General features: G+C 34.7%; 1 pseudogene; it reads left to right on the top strand.

Moving 5' to 3' along the window:
• The window catches only part of LOC131993126 (inactive ubiquitin carboxyl-terminal hydrolase 54-like), a 43,818-nt pseudogene that overhangs the window by 19,977 nt on the left and 10,316 nt on the right, over positions 1-13,525 (top strand).

A 13,525-nucleotide genomic window follows, 5' to 3' on the forward strand; every position in this document is an offset into this window, starting at 1 on the left:
AATTTGATAAAGACAAAATAAATATTGAATCTTTTTTTAGTTAAAAAAACCCAACTTAATTAAAAAAAAAAACTTAATTTAAAAAAACTTTCATATTTAAAAACAAAACAGTTAATTAAAAAATGTTTTATTAAAAGAACTTAATTAAAAAAACTTATTTTACAAAGAATGTATTTATAAACAACTTTTAGATTTAAAAACAAAACTTTAACAAAACTTTTAAATAAATTAAAACTTTTTTTTATAGAACTTTTAATTATCCAAAAAAAATGTATCACCAACTTTTAGATTTAAAAACAAAACTTTAAATTGAAAAACAAAACTTTGAATTAAAAAAAATGTAATTAAAACTTATTTTTTAAAGAACTTTTAATTAAGGAAAAAATATTTATCACCAACCTTTAGATTTAAAAACAAAATTTTAATTAAAAACAAAACTTTCAACTAAAAAAACTTTAAATTTAAAAACAATACTTTTAATTAAAAAAAATAAATTAAAAACAAAACTTTCAACTAAAAAAACTTTAAATTTAAAAACAATAATTTTAATTTAAAAAAATTAAATTAAAACTTATTTTTTAAATAACTTTTAACAAAAAAATAATTCATCACCAACTTTTAGATTTAAAAACAAAAATTTAAATTAAAAACAAAACTTTTAATTTAAAAACAAAACGTTAAATTAAAAAAATTCCCTCCTCCTCCTCTCCTCTCCACACCTCCTCCTCCTCCTTCACCTGGTCCTCTCCTCCTGCCCTCCTCCCCATTCTCTCTTTTCCTCTCCTCTCCTCTCTTCTCCTCCTCCTCCTCCTCCTGCTCCTCCTCTCTCTAACTCTGCTGTATCACATTCCCTCTCTGTCTCTCTGCTGGTTGTGAAAACAAGGATATCCCTCTATTGTTGATCAGTCCAGCTGGACAGAACGAGGGTGTGGTCACACACACACACACACACACACACACACACACACACACACACACACACACACGGCCGACCCTTTCTGCTCACACATCTCTTTCTTTCTCTGACACAAACACGTTTTTTCTGGCTGGCTGCGTGTTTGACAGACGAGTCGTCCCGTTAGATCTTCATCACATCTGGACCTCGATCTGAATATTTGGTTTTGGGTTGTTTTTTAGTTTTTTAATGGAAAATGGAGGAAAGGTTGAAATAGCGAGCGGGAGGATTTCTCTCGAGCAGGAAGGAGAAACGACAGTTTCCAGCCGGACGGCGGGTAAAGTCACAAGCTGCTTTTTCATGATTTCAGCTGAAGGTTTGATACAGAAAAGTTTTATATGAAGAAGATTATTATTATTATTAATGTAACATGTCGGCTGAGTTTCTGTTTACTGGAACCTCCAGTTGCCGACAGGCCGCAGTCAGCAACTTTATATAAAAGCAAATCTGTCAAAACATGTGAATGTTTATAACGGAGGTTGTTTATCAGAACAAACAAACAAACAAGTCTGTCCTGTTAAATTCTCTGTTTTAGAATCAGAGACAAAACTTTTAACAAACTTTTAGATTTCAGAACAAACTTTGCAATTTGAAAACTTTTCGATTTACAAACAAAACTTATTTTTTAGAAACAAACATTTTGATTTGGAAACATAAAAAGATTCACAAACAACATTTTTAATTTAAAAACAGAAGTTTTAATTTTCAAGCCAATCTTTTAATTTAAAAAAGTAATTTCAACAACACTTTTTAATTTAAAAACAACAGTTTTTTGTAGCAATCTTTTAGATTTACAAACAAAACTTTAAATTTACAAACAAAACATTTAAATTGAAAACAAAGCATTTAAATTTAAAATAAAACTTTTAATTTACAAACAAAACTTTTAATTAAAAAGAAAAAAACTTTAATTTAAAACAAAACTTTTTAATAACAAACTTTTAGATTTACAAACAAAACTTTTAATTTGCAAATAAAACTTAATTCAAAATTAACAAACTTTTTAAATAAAAAAAACCTTTTTAATAAAAAAACAATCTTTTAATTTAAAAACAACTTTTTATTTAAAAAAACTTTTAATTTGAAAAAACAAACTTTTCATTTAAAAACAAAGCTTTTCATTTAAACACAAAACTTTTAAAGTATCGGGATAAAGTCACACCGTGACTCAAGCATCAGGATAAAATTGTATGGTATTTCCTTTTTTTGGTAATTTTGTGTCATTTTGTGATCAATTTGCTTCTGACAAATCCCAAAGTATCAAGTTGTTACTTTCCAAGGAGTCTCTGGCTTGAAGCTGACTGTTACACACTCAGGAGGTCAGAATGGACCTTTAGACTGATAGCAAAGGACTTAGATTAAAAGGAACAACAAAATATAAAAAAATATATAAATGCACAGACTATTTTTTGAGATTATTTGTCCAAAATTTGTTGAGTTTGTATGATCTGAACTGTGAGATTCTGTTCTGTCTGTTCTATTGTCTTTTTTTTTTTTTTTTATCATTTTGTGGTCAATATGTGTCTTTTTTTTTGGTCATTTTGTTTCCTTTTTTGGTCATTTTGTTTCTTTTTTTTTGTCATTTTGTTTCCTTTTTTTGGTCATTTTGTGGTCAATTTGTGTCTTTTTTTGGTCATTTTGTTTCCTTTTTTGGTCATTTTGTTTCTTTTTTGGTCATTTTGTTTCTTTTTTGGGTGATCTGAACTGTGCTCAAAAAGGTTGAGAACTACTGCTCTAGTTCGTACTGCAGAGTTTTCAGTATTTTCCTGTGTCTCTCCTGCAGATCGGCCCCAAGTGGAAGGACGTGGTGTCCCGCTGCATTAAAGGTCACTACCAGCCGCTGCTGCTGCTGTACGCCGACCCACGGGGCTCGCCGGTGTCGGTCCAGGACCTGCCGCCTCGCTTCGACCTGCACCACCTCAACAAGGCCTGCTACGACAGCGAAGACTCGGGTAACTACAACACAGCTAGGAGTCGTAGTAGTAGCACAGCAGCAAACGTTCAGGTAACTAAACCGGAAACGGTAGTACTTGTTGTAGTCGTAGTAGTACTATGACAGACAAGAGGTACCTGAAAGAACAGTTAGAGAAGTAGTCGTAGTGATCGTGATTTTGGTGTATTGTGTGTGTGTGTGTGTGTGTGTGTGTGTGTGTGTGTGTGTGTGTGTGTGTGTGTGTGTGTGTGTGTGTGTGTGTGTGTGTGTGTGTGTGTGTGTGTGTGTGTGTGTGTGTCTTTTAGATTTATAAACAAAACGTTTAGACTCACAAACAAAACTTTGAGATTTATCGGCAAAACTTTTAACAAAATTTTTAGAATTTGCAAACAAAACTTTTAACAAAACTTTTACATTTACAAGCAAAACTTTTAACATAGTTTTTAGATTTGCAAACAGAACTTTTTTATTTGCAAACAAAACTTTTACATTTACAAGCAAACTTTTAACCACATTTTTAGATTCATACACAAAACGTTTTTCATCTCCAAACAAAATTTATAGATTCATAAACAAAACTTTTACATTTTCAAGCAAAACTTTTAACAAAACTTTTAGATTTGCTTTAGACTTTTAGACTTGTAAACAAAACTTTCAGATTTGAAAACAAAACTTTTAGATTCATAAACAAAACTTTTAGATTCATAAACAAACTATAAGATTTGAAAACAACTTTAAAATTTACAAACATTTGCAAACTTTGAGATTTATATCCAAAACATCTTTATAAAGATTAAAAAGCAGTGGCCCAAGAATCACGCCTTGAGGAACTCCACAAGTTGTTTTTTGAGAACGATGAGAGTTAAACCAGTTCAAACAGTTCCAGATGATCTACTGTTGTACACTTAAAGGCATTTTATGATAATAAATAATAATCTGTGTATTAAAAGTAGCTTTCAGATCAAAAACAAAACGTTTTCAGCATATAGATTTATCCTAATATCGTCAACAACTTTTACAAAACACAAATAACTGACTTTTATGATTAAGAAAACAAACTTTTAGATTTGCAAAAAAAACTTTTACATATAGAAACAACTTTTAAAAAAGCAAAAAAAAAAGATTTAAACAGTTAGATAAGTAGTCGTAGTGATTGTTATTTTCGGTGTATTTGTGTGTATGTGTGTGTGTGTGTGTACATCACCACTGACGCCCTCCCGACTTGTTCACTAACCCCGCCCCCCTCCACCCGCCCGGCCAGGCCGCGAGCAGTCAATCTCCAGCGACACTCGCACCGATTCGTCGACGGAGAGCTACTCGTACCGACAGCCCTCCCACTCGCACCATGAGTCCCTGGCCAGTCACTTCTCCTCCGACTCCCAAGGAACCGTCATCTGCACCGAGCGCCCCGACGGAGCCCTGCACGCCTCGCTCTGCAGCCTGGATACCGTAGGTGGGTCGCTGGAGGGCTGGACCAAGTACTCCGATCCTTTAATGCAGTAAAAGTACTAATAAAAAAAGAAAAATGAAAATGTTCCACCAGTAAAACACCTTTATAAAGATTAAAAAGCAGTGGCCCGAGAGTCGCGCCTTGAGGAACACCACAAGTTGTTTATGGAGAACGATAAGAGATAAACTTGTTCAAACAGTTCAACAGCTTATCAACAACTTTTACAAAGCCTCAAAAAAACTTTTGGGATTAACAAAGAAACTAACAAAACTTTTAACAAACCTTTTTGATTTTCAAACAAAACTTTTAGATTATAGAAAACAACCTTTTAAATTTACAAACACAACTTTCACATTTGCAAAGTTTTAGATTCAGATCCAAAACATCTTTTATAAAGATTAAAAAAAGCAGTGGTCCAAGAATCGCGCCTTGAGGAACACCACAAGTTGTTTTTAGAGAAATGACGAGTTAATTCAGTTCAAATCGTTCAACAGATTCCAGATGATCCACTGTCGTCTATTTAAAGGCATTTTGTGATCATTTTGTGTATTTAACGTAGCTTTCAGATCAAAATTGGGACATTTTCAGCATCTAGATTTATCCTAACATCGTCAACAACTTTTACAAAACACAAAAAAACTGACTTTTTGGATTTAAAACTAAAATTTTAGATTTTCAAATTTGCAAACAAAACTTTCAGAAAACTTTTAGATTTGCATACATAAAAATTAGATTTGCAACCAAAACTTTTTAGATTTGCAAAAAGTTTTTTGTTCTTTACCTTAACATTAAACAATTTTTAACTGCAGTGTCGACAGTTTATCTTGCAAACTTATTCTGTTTACTAATAAAATCATAAAAATAACTGGTTAAATTAGTTTTTCTAATAGAAAAACAAATAATTTAACTGATAACTGGTACCCTAACTGAACTGGGTCATTAATTATCATTTTGACTGCAGGACTTTAACCTGCAATAGTATTTCCACTTGTGGTATTAGTACTTTAATTAAAGTAAAAGATCAGAGTACTACTACCACCAGCTGATATACAGAAAACATCAGATATAAATGTGTTTATTATATATAAAGTTATTTTCTTCATGATGAAAGCGGACCATCTGCATGTTGTTGACCAATCACAGCCGGCTTTGATCACTGACATCATTTATTTTGATTCATTCATGGTTCGTGTGTGTGTTTGTGCTGCATGATGTGACTTCGCTGTAAAACATCCGCTGCCGTGCTTCTTGTTGCCAAGGCCACGTGACGGACAGCGAGCAGCACCAGTCTCTGAGGAAGGGAGGCGGGGCCGGGGATAGGAGGCGGAGCTCTAGCCGCCACCGCCGATCTAAACCCGACAACGAGGCCTCGTCCGCCGGGTACCACAGCGAGGGTAGGCGGCGTGTTTCTGCCAATCAGGGGCTGGGGGCCAATCACAGGGCACACAGGAGTCTAAATTAGATCATTATTTATTTATACATATTTATTTTTTTACAGATGAAAAATAAATGCAAGCATTTTTTAACAGATGCAATATTAACCATATTTAAAAAATATATATATTTTTTTAAATTTATTTATTTTAGAGTAAAAGTAAACACTAAAAAGAAATATAAAATTTTATTTTAAACTTGGATTGATACCAGTGATAACATTATTTATAATATATTTATGAATATATTTAAATTTTTCTATAATTTATGATAATTTTACGATTTAGGAAAGGTGTGATTTTTTTCAAATTTTTTTTTTTTTTTTTGTATTTTGTTTTGCGTAAACATACATTTATTTTAGACTATTTATCTGACACTGCAAAAAATGAAAAAAAAAAAAAAATCACAGGGCAGAGAGGAATTTAAATGAAATCATGTTATTTTATTTTTTACAGATTAAAGATAAACAATATATTTTTATAAAGTTTTATTATTTATTTATTTTAGAGATGAAAAATAAACACAAACATTTTAAACTTTTAAAAAAAACCCAACATCTTTATATGAAGATAAAAAAACAACAACAGTGGCCCGAGGAATGCGCCTTGAGGAACACCAAGTTGTTTGAAGAGAAATGACTAATAACGAGTTAAACCATTTAAATTAGTTCAACAGATTCCAGATGATCCACTGTCGTCTATTTGGAGGCATTTTGTGATAATTTTGTATACATTTAATCGTTAGGAGGTTTTTAATGAGGCTGTTATAAAGAGATAAATTCTTCTCTGTGGGGAAAGAAAGACGTGAGTTATCAGCTTTAGTTGTGTAACCTGTGCAGCAGCTGGAGAGCTTGTGTTGCTGTGATCATTTCTCATATTAAATCATTCATTTTCCTGCCGTCTCTCTGTTATTTTCCTCTCGTTCTCTGAGTGTTTTCCTTCATCTTCTTCTTCTTTCTCTCCTCCAGGAGAGACGTTGAAGGAGCAGCAGGTTCCTCGCCACCTCCCCAAACCTTCCTCCTCCTTCTCCTCCTCCACCAGCCGCCTCCGAGACTTCAAGGAGACGATGAGCAACATCATCCACAGCCGGCCCCTCTCCTCCTCGTCCTCCTCCTCTCTCCCGGCTGCCGTCCTCTCCTCCGAAGTCTCCAACAACCACCACGCCACCGCCGCCACTCCCACTCCCACCTCCTCCTCCTCCTCCTCCTCCATCAAGCCCCAGGACTGGGAGGTGGACAGCACCAGCAGCGAGTCCAAGTCCAGCTGCTCGGGGGGAGCGGGGAGGTACCGGCCGGCGTGGAGGCCCCGCAGGGAGGCGCTCAACATCGACAGCATCTTCACCCGCAGGAGGCAGGCGGGGTACAGCCCGCTGGGCGCCGCCCTGGCCGACGACGGCGCCGCCACGGCCTCGGAGGGAGCCGGCGCCTCCTTCCCGGCCCCGGAGGAGGCCAGGACCGCCAGGCCGGGCTCCTCCTGGACGCTCCCCGCCTCCTCCAGCAGCCACAGAGCAGCAGCAGCAGCAGGAGGAGGAGGAGGAGGAGGAGGTGCAGAGCTGCCTCCTCCTCCTCCACCTCCTCCCCGGCTGATCCAGAGGATGGAGAGCGGCTACGAGAGCAGCGAGAGGAACAGCAGCAGCCCGGTCAGCCTGGACCTGAACCTGGCCGACAGGTGAGTCCACCGCAGGTCCTGATCCACTTCAGTCTGATGTCACAACAGATTCTCCTTCAGAGCTGCAGCAGCTTCAACATATCTGACTGAACATGTGTTCCTCTTTACTGACATGCCCACTTTATGCTGATTACATGCAGCTTTAGACAAAAAACATACACTTTTTTGCTGTTATGTGTGAGTCTTTGTGCATCCTGGGGTCCCTTAACAGTCTGTGAGCTGCATAAATGGGGTCTGAGTGTAAAGCTGAGACTCTTGTGTATCAATGAGCCTAACAAGGGCTCCTTTAGAAACATGCCCACTTTATGCAGACCACGTACATGTAAAAAGTGGGCATGTTTCTAAAGAAGAGACTCATTTGTACCCATAGAACCCATTTTCATGCTCATTTCTTGAGCTCAGAGGTCAGAGGACCTTTGTTGGGCTCACAGACTGTTTAGGGACCCCAGGATGCACAAAGACTCACACACAAGAGGACACAATAACACATTTACTGCAGCAGAAACACTGTGTGATTTCTGCACAAATCTGCTTTGGTAAAGTGCATAAAGTGGGCATGTCACGTCAATAAACAGTCCAAATATATTTATCACTTGAGTAAAATAAACAGATACCTGACAGTACAAACAGGAGAGAAACTGAACTTCACACAGATTGAGTTAGAAGCTGAGTGTCAATTAATTACAATCTGGATTTTTTCCCCCAGATGGTCTGAAAAAGTCATTAAATCTGTCAAAATATGAACTAAAGTGTAATCTGAGCCGTCCCTGTCCTCCTCAGGGAGTGTGTCCTGAAGAAGCCTGCTCCTTCCTCCTCGTCCTCCTCGTCCTCGGGGCCGGCGTGGAAGAACCTCCGGTCGAAGAGCAGTGGCGCTCTGCTGCAGGAGCTCAGCTCGGCCAGCAGGGGGAGCCTCGGTAGCACGCTTTCACCCTACAGCCACTTTAATACAGAAAAAATACACACGTTTAAAATTAAAGCATTTCAGTTTGTTCACTCTGCAGTTTCACCACATGTAGATTTTTGTTGCAAACTTTATGAAAATATTATCTAAATATATTATTGCACTTGAACTGGATAGCGAATCGCCTGCAGAACTATTAAATTATCTTTTTTATTTCCCTTATAAATTCACCATTAATTGCCCCCCAAAAATACTCAAAATGAATGTAGGCATTAGTTAATTAATTGATAAACTGTGACATAAAGTCATAATTCTGTTCTGATTTGTTTTTTATTATTTATTTAACCGAATATTAATCCCCTTATTTCTTTACTATTTAATTTTCCTTTTTATTTATTACTTGCTTGTTTGTTTATTGTTTATAATATATTATATTTATTTTTGCATTGATTATTTCTATTTTTTAAATCATTTTTTATTTTTATTTGTTCACAAATTTTTATATATATATATATATATATATATATATATATATATATATATAATTTTTTTTTCTTTTTTTTTTTCTCCATCACGTTTTCCCCCTTATTTCCCAGAACATATTTATTTCAGTATTATTTTTTTATATTTATATTTCCTTTGTCATCAAATCTAAATCTAAATAAGTATTTGGCTCAATACATTTTTTTTTTAAATACACATTTTATAAATTAATTAATGGCTACATGGCTTCATTTTTAGTATTTTTTTCGGACATGTTAATAAATTCATATTTTTATTTTATTTGAGTATTACTTATTTACCCTTTCATTAATTCCCTTATTTCTTAACTACTTAATTTTAGTTATTTAAAAAATATATATTTCTTTTATGCATTCAATATTCTTTTATATTCATATTATTATATCAAAACATTTTATTATTCTGTATTATATTATATTGATATTTATTTTTCTATTTTAAAATTATTTTATCTTAATTCCCAATATTTTAGTATTAATATAATTAATATTCTCATAGAGATTAAATGTTGACTGTGTGTGTGTGTGTGTGTGTGTGTGTGTGCAGCGCCCCCTGCAGGCCGCAGTGAGCTGGACGAGCTGCAGGAGGAGGTGCAGAGGAGAGCGAGGGAGGAGGAGCAGCAGCGGCGGCAGGAGAAGGAGAGAGAGGAGGCGCTCGGCTTCAACCCTCGACCCAGCAAGTACCTGGACCTGGACCAGCTGCAGATCCAGGGTCAGTGACGCAAAGCATCATGGGACATGTGGTCCGTGTCTGTGTGTGTGTGTGTGTGTGTGTGTGTGTGTGTGTGTGTGTGTGTGTGTGTGTGTGTGTGTGTGTGTGTGTGTGTGTGTGTGTGTGTGTGTGTGTGTGTGTGTGTGTGGGACGACAGGAATGTTCCTCATTGATCAGCTGAAAGAGTCGACAGACAACAGACACAAAGAGAGTTTGTGCTGCTCTGTTTGTTTCTATTATTTTATGAATTTGAGCAAACAGCCTCTCCTGTCCTCTCCTCTCTGCTCTGTGTAAACAGCCTCTCCTGTCCTCTCCTCTCTGCTCTGTGTAAACAGCCTCTCCTGTCCTCTCCTCTCTGCTCTGTGTAAACAGATTCTCAGCAGAATCAATCATGTCTTCAGTGTCTCTGAGGAGAATTTAATGTTTTTAACAGGATCTGGTTTATTTTAAATGACATTTAACACAAGTAACGGTCACTTTTTAGAACTGATGAGGCGTTCAAGGACCGTTGGAAAGTTAAAACTCTGATGATAATGTCTGTTTTTACAGTTTCCTGTTTCCAATTTCCTGCTTTTTTTTTCTTTGCATTGTGCAAAATATTTTACATTATCGCCTACAATTGTTTAGAATATTTTGTGAGTATTAAGTGATTTATTTTTATTTATTTACTATTTTATTTTGGCAGGCTCTGTCCTCCATAACGAGCTAACATTTCTCTTAAATATATTATTTATTTATTTGTATAATTGTTTTAAAAATTATTTTCTTTTTGCATGTATGATTAAATTTTTTGGATTCATTTTTAAAGGTTTTTCAAGGTTTTTTGTCTAAATTCTTAATAAAACGTGTGTGTGTGTGTGTGTGTTGCAGGTAAAGGTGACACCTTTGAGAGGTGTGTGTCGGAGGCGGAGCTTCTGCTGGACCAATCGGTGCGTCTGGAGCAGGCGGGCGAGGTCGCCGCAGCGCTGACGGCGGTCAACGAAGCCGTGTGTAAGCTCCTCCCACTCTCCGCTCCTTGGCCCCGCCTCCTCCTCACACACACACACACACACAAACAATTGAAGAAAAGCATCAAATATTTAAAACTGAAGAGAACAAAAACTTCTGAAAATCTTCAAAATAAAAGCCCGTTTGAGCCCGACTGCACTTTATTCCAACTGATGTTATTATAACATAAGACATATATCAGAAATGAGAGAATAATATTCACCAGGTTAATATGTTGGAAACAAATATTGAACTTGTGAACGTCCGATATTGCTTTAAAAAATTACAGAATTAAATCCGCAGTTTTATATTCCTGATGCAACAAGCTGTGAGGACAGAAGCTGCCAATAAATAAATGGATACACCATTAAATGAAGCAAAATGTTTTTATTAAATTATATTAAAAATTAACGTATCTTTTCTTTTTATTTATTACTTATTTATTTGTTTATTGTTTAAAACTTATTTAATTTTTTTTTTTCATTTTTTTTTTTTTATTACACTTAATATTTATTTCTTTAACATTTATTTATATATATATATATATATATATATATCTTTCATTCACATTTTCCCTCTATTTATTTCCCCAAACATATTTTATTTTTGTATTATTTTCTTAATACATTTCTTTGTCTTTATGTTTGAATGGACCAGAATGTTTTTTATTCAATTTAAATTTATATTTAAAATAAATGTAGGCATTAACTATTAAATTTAATTTTTATTATCTTGTTTATTTTTTTAAACATTTCTTTTGTATTCATTACATTTTTTTTAATTTAAAATAAATTCTTATATTCATTTGTTTAAATTTTAATATATTATTTTCATTCACATTTTGCCCTTTATTTATTCCTCCAAAGTTAAGTTACAGTTTAATTCCTTTATTCATATTTTTATTTATTACTTATTCATGGATTTGTGTTTATTTTTATTTTTATTTTTGCATCCATTATTTAATTTATTTATTTACTTTTTATATATAATTTTCTCTTTTCATTTCCCCCCATATTTTTTTCCACATTTTTCATGCATTTTTTTGCTGTTGAGCAAATTATGAATAATTCATGTCTACAATTATTTTCAATATTATTTTTGGTCCATTTAATTGCACATTCATTTAATAAGTGAGTAAAATAATGTTAAAATAAAATGAAGAAATATTAAAGAAACTATCACAAAATAAAATATAATAATATAAAATAAAACTAAATTAATAGAAAAGAAACAATCATAAAATACAATAATATAAAATATAAAGTAAAATATGATAAAATAAAATGAAGAGAAACTAATGTGAAAAACTATCATAAAATAAATAAAACTGAATAAGTCGTCAGTCTTGTTTGCGTTAGTTTGTCCTGACATGTTTGGTTATAATTTTGTTAATTTAATGTTCATTCTCAATATAATTTCACCATTTCATCACTGAGAACCAAAGCTGAGTTATTGATCCTTCTCATGCCATCACACACACACACACACACGCACACACACACACACACGCACACACACACACACACACACACACACACACACACACACACACACACACACACACTCGTCACTCGTCACTCGTCTCCATCATGTCAACAGTCTGATATTTAATTTCCTGTCAGTTGTATATTTGCTTTTAAAGATTTTTTGCATGAATTCATCATAACAAGTTATTTTCTGCATCTTTTCTTTTCTTTTTTCCCTCATTATTCTTTGTTTGTTTGTTTGTTTTTTTCGTTCTGTTTGTGTATTTTGTGTTGCCATGTGACCCGGCTGCAGCCAAACTGCAGCTGGTGGCGTCCGAGGGCGGAGCTAGTAGTCACAGCCGGCTGCAGCGCTGCACCAGGAGGGGCCGCAGCCTGCAGCAGCGCCTCCAGCAGCAGCAGCAGCAGGAGGAGCAGGAGGAGGAGGTGCAGCTGATGGAACAGCCCAGGTATCACCTGCTCAGCCAATCAGGAGAAGCCTTACAACAAACCAACCACATGTCTGAAATAATAATTAATGTGCTTGACAGAGAAGAATATATATTCTCCACCGGGCGTCTTCTGATTCTTCTTCTGTGATTTTTTCGGGCGACGACTCCTCCAGGAGTTTCAAACCGTTCAAACTGTAATCTAATAATGTATGGGAGAGTCATGGGCCAGAGGCAAGCACTTTCTTTTTCGTGACTTCGACTTTTTTTTGTCATTTTGACTTTTTTTTGTCATTTTGACTTTTTTTCTCATTTTGACGTTTTTTCTCATTTTGACGTTTTTTTGGTGACTTCAACCTTTTTTTTGTCATTTTGACTTTTTTTTCGTGGCTTCAACATTTGTTTCACATTTTTCTTTCTCTCATTTTGACTTTTTTTGTCATTTTGACTTTTTTATTTCATTTTGACTTTTTTTTCATGACTGACTTTTTTTTCTCATTTTGACGTTTTTTCTCATTTTGACTTTTTTTTGTGACTTCAACCTTTTTTTGTCATTTTGACTTTTTTTTCGTGGCTTCAACATTTGTTTCACATTTTTCTTTGTCTCATTTTGACTTGTTTATTTCATTTTGACTTTTTCTTCTCATTTTGACTTTTTTTTTCGTGACTTCAACTTTTTTTCTCATTTTGAAGTTTTTTTTTCTCATTTTGACGTTTTTTCTCATTTTGATGTTTTTTTGATGACTTCAACCTTTTTTTTGTCATTTTGACTTTTTTTTCGTGGCTTCAACATTTGTTTCACATTTTTCTTTCTCTCATTTTGACATTTTTTCTCATTTTTACTTTTTTTTGGTGACTTCAACTTTTGTTTCACATTTTTTCTTTTTTCGTGACTTCAATTTTTTTTTTCTAATTTTGAATTTTTTTGTGACTTCGACTTTTGATTGCAGTTGATTGCTCTGCTCTGATTGGTGGCTGCCACCTGGCCCTGGTTGTGTCTCCCCAAACTAGAAAAATACAATCTATATATACCAATATTGTAAAAAAAAAAGT

This window comes from Centropristis striata, chromosome 20, assembly GCF_030273125.1.
Source record: "Centropristis striata isolate RG_2023a ecotype Rhode Island chromosome 20, C.striata_1.0, whole genome shotgun sequence".
NCBI lineage: Eukaryota > Metazoa > Chordata > Actinopteri > Perciformes > Serranidae > Centropristis > Centropristis striata.